A 4,467-nucleotide genomic window follows, 5' to 3' on the forward strand; every position below is an offset into this window, starting at 1 on the left:
CGTAGAGAGTGTTCCAACAGGTAGCATCATCCCCTTAGGAAATGGCACAGCTTGGGATTGCAGCGCCCTGCAGAGAGTGGTACATCTTGCTGAACGCACCATTAGAGTGTCTCTCCCTGCCCTGCAGGACATGTACACCTGAAGAGTGCAAATAAGGGCAGACTGCAGACTGCTGAAGTCAGGTACAGAAAGACTGAGGAGTTTTTTTTGTTGTTGTTGCTCAAATCCATTTTTTGTGTGGCTGTTCACATTGTTTTTATTAAATGTGGCCACGATCAGATTCCTACCCCAGTGAGAACTGGTGATAGCTCTGATTGACTGACTACCTTCGTATAGCTCTCTTTTATTTCCACGAGTGATGTGATAACACACATCAGAGAGTGTGCAACTTCTCTAGTAAAACACTGAGTTATTTCTCCCACAACTTTCTCTTCTTTATTTAACATATAATTCCCTTTCTCTGTCTCTCTTTCTCTCGCTTTCTCTCTCTGTCTCTGTCACCCACACACACCCACACACACCCACACACACACACACACATACACCAATCAAAATGTAAAATGATTTTGCCTGGCGCCACAGTGTTATTGCCTCACTAAATATTCAGTCCATTAATCTATCTGACCACTCTGAAGCCTATTAAAATGGATGAGATTAACATTAAACTATAATAATCACATTAAATACTTTCACCCCCCCCCCCTAGTCAGAGCCCCCCAAGTGTGCTAGGGCTCCTTTAATTTGAAACGGGTGAAACATGATTAAGTCCATCTTTTGATCAGTTGAGGCACTTAGGCATGTCGCCCAGGTTTGACTAAAATAGCTCCAGTTTTTATACTCTCGTAATCTATGTGGTGGCATATTCAGTAGCCTACTCAGAATGGTTCAGTTTGTATGATTCTCATGGCCACAATGTATACCCTCCATGAAGTTGTGAAGAATGCATGGAGCCTTTCGTCTGAAAAAAAAAAAACAATATCTGCTACACTGTACACGATGCGACCTTATAATTCAGGGCAGGTCTTTCTACATAGATAGATAGATAGATAGATAGATACTTTATTGATCCCCAGGGGAAATTCAAGTGTATGTACATGTTGTATGTGAAAGATTATGTGATGGAAAACATTTCAGACTGGTACGGAGTGGAGAGTTAATATGCAGAACTCCTCCATCCTGACAGGCATAGTAAGCCGATTACCAGTGAGTGTTAACGTTTAGCCTAGAGGAGTATGCTTGCACCATCCCTTTATCTCTCTCTCTCTCTTTCTCTTGCCTGTCTTCCTCTCTCTGCTTCGCTCCCTCGTTCTGTCATGATTATGTAAGTCTGCTGAGCAGACGCGTGATGTAACCTGCCAGCGGCTGTCCTGTGTGTCCTGTGTCCTAGCTTGCCCCACTCCCCACGTCACTCTGCCTCACTCGTCCTCGACGGGTTGACCCAGTCCCACACCCGGCCCACCCCCCTTCCCTGACTCCTCCACACACACACCATACATACACACACACACACACACATGCTTCGTTCAGTCAGTCTCGTTCCCTGCGTCTCTCCCATCACCCCCTGCTGAGGGGCTTCTGGGCCTAATCTCCCTGCTCTCATATTCCCATGTCCCCATTCATAAAGTTATTCTCACAACTAGGTGCCGCCCTCTATGGGCACGCACACAAGAGTCTCTCTCTCTCTCTTGCTCTCTCTCTCTCTCTTGCTCTCTCTCTCTCTCTCTCCTCCCTCCCCACGCACTGTTCTCCATTCCTCGGCCCTATGTTTAGATTTGTACAACTCAGTAAATCAAGTGCGCGGGGGATTTTAATAGGTTTCGGAGTGTTGTGTCTCTCATTTTGGTTCCAACCCCGACTTCGTCTCGGCCTCTTCTTTTTTTTCCTCCCTCCCGGGGCTCCCTCACCACTGCTACTGTCCCTCCAGCCCGTGCTGTCCTAAATGTATCCCTTGTGTCCTGCTTTTGGTCAAATTATTTTGTAATGGCTTCATTCGTTTTCCAGCGCTTGTGTACACAAAGCCCTGCATGTGTGTGTGTGTGTGTGTGTGTGTGTGTGTGTGTTAGGGTTGTGGAGGTGTGGCTATGCAAAAGCCCCCCCTCCCCCTCAGCCAGCTCTCTGTCTCTCGAGCTGCGTGTCCTCATCTGACCCGACAGAGCAGCGTGGGGGTAGGGAGCCTGTTATGTAATGGGCTTTTGCATGTGCTCCTCTTCTCCCAAGTGCATATTATGTGTGTGTGCCTGTGAGAGTGTGTGTGTGTGTGTGTGTGTGTGTGTGTGTGTGAGTGAGGGTGTTCGGAGAAGAAAGTTGCAGTTCACTTTCTGATTTCATGCTACCCTATCACTGACATGGTGCCACATTTCATCCCTCGGGTCCCCATCAGGCAGCTATCTGATGAAAACCCCAAGAGAACTTGAAACTTTACTCTCATGAGTTTTATACAGGCACATAGGCTCTGTTTACATCTAGATTTGTCTTGTGTCCTGTCCCCATGCCCAACATGTGCACACCTTTCGCTGTTCTGTGTTTCGTTCCCCCCGCTGTGCAGAGTGGTGTTCCGCTGCGTCTGAGAGAACGCCTCCCTCAGAGTTCAGTCCATTGCCTCTTGTTTACAAACATCGCAGCGTGAGTGCGGAGAGTGAATAGCTGTCTCATTGTGGATGCCCGTGAACTCCATCACCCTCCCTCCTCCTCCTCCTCCGCCGCCGAGTTGTGTTGATGAGAGACCGCTGTCATCAGGAAGGGGAAGAAAGATTTCTCGGTGAGCACAATGCCCTTGCAAAGTGATAAACAAGCATTCTGGGAAGAGAAGGGAAGAATGGTAAAGGGGTTGGAGGGGGGGGGGGGGTTGTTTTTGGTTTGGAATGTGCCCAAGTGGCATGTTTTGAGGATTGTACACGTGCGAGTGTGTTGGTGTGACGGACCTGAGGTGACTGCACAGCTGGCTGTAATGTTTGCCTGCTGCTGAGTGGAAAATTCCTATTCTTGCTGAATGTGGAGAGGTAGGGGAATGTGTGTGTGTGTGTGTGTGTGTGTGGGGGGGGTGATGATGGCGTGTGTGTGCGTGGGGGGTTAGGAGCAATGGGAGGGATAAGTGGGAAGGGCTAAGTAGCACTGTGCTGAGCCGGGATTGGTCAGCGGGAAAGCTGCCTTTGTGAGATCACAGCCTGCACAACAGCTCCGATTCTGCCCGAGAAGTATGGCCGGCCCCCGGAGTTGAGGAGATTAACATTAAACAACTGACCTGAGAACAGCCAAATGTCTCTCTCTCTCTCTCTCTCTCAGCAGGTTAAGACACTGCTCACACACTCACACACAACTAAACCTGTAATCTCTTTATCTTCCTAAACTCAGCAAGCAGATTCATTGGCACAATCCCTCAGCACACACTGGTGTGTACTGTTTTAGTGGTGCTGAAAACAGAAGGGTCCCTTGCTTTCGGGAGTCACACGAGTGCTGGGGAAAAACATTGGTGGTGCAAGTTCAGTCACACTAGGGGGCTGTAGCGCGTCAGCCCAGCCCAGTGGCACTTCCATGACCCCTAAATCCCAAACCCACCCCATATGTCATCACAATCCAGGGGAGCCGTTTCAATCTTCTCAGCAGATGATAAGACTCCTCATAATAACCTTAGATGACCCAACTAGTCGCACAGTATAGGCTGTCCATATAATCATTCTCAGCAATAAGCAATATGCTTTCTCAATGTATTGTGTATCCTACACATTTTATCGGTGTATTATTGCACTCTCTGTGGGTCAAACCCTTGACCTTGTAGTTAGCGCCTTGCTTTGCCACTTGAGCTATAAGAGGAGCCATATTACTTGAACATGACATGGGACTGTAACACTGGTCATGTAGGCCTGACTACTATACTTAAAGATTAACGATAGTCATTAAGATTGTTGAGACCTTACAGACTGACACTGGCTACGAGTCTTGCTGTAGGGGTGTCCTCACTGTTTACAGGCTTTCGCTCCACATAAATGTTTTTATAGTCTGACTTCGCTACTCCTCTGTCAGCTGTTTGCATGCCATCAACAAATCAAATCCTTGCAAATGTGGTTTTGGACACAGAAAAGTACTGGCCATTCATCACACTAGTGAGCCAATGTGTTGAACGGCACTGTACACTCTTATAACAAATGTGTTGTCCCCCTACAGAGATGTGTTAAAAAAACAACGCAAATTATGTTATTTTCAACATATATTGTGTAAGAAATGAAAAAAAAGGAAACAACACAAACTGTGTTGTCCCTATCTGGACAGAGATGTGTTAAAAACAACACAAGTTGTGTTGTTTTTAACACATTCATTTTAAGAATGTAAATTCAGTTGTGTGTGTGTCTGTGTGTGTACACAGAGGGGAGTGTAGAGCACAGTGTAGAGTTCTCCAGGGCTGAGATGGGGCTCCGTGCATGTCCAACTGAGATGCAGCGGTGCTTTGGGGTGGACACTGTCTCGGGGTAT

The sequence above is a fragment of the Alosa pseudoharengus genome, unplaced genomic scaffold (assembly GCF_046254945.1).
Source record: "Alosa pseudoharengus isolate Yale_2024_CS ecotype anadromous, Long Island Sound unplaced genomic scaffold, YU_APseudo_1.1 YU_APseudo_1.1_scf_21, whole genome shotgun sequence".
Classification (NCBI taxonomy): Eukaryota; Metazoa; Chordata; class Actinopteri; order Clupeiformes; family Clupeidae; genus Alosa; species Alosa pseudoharengus.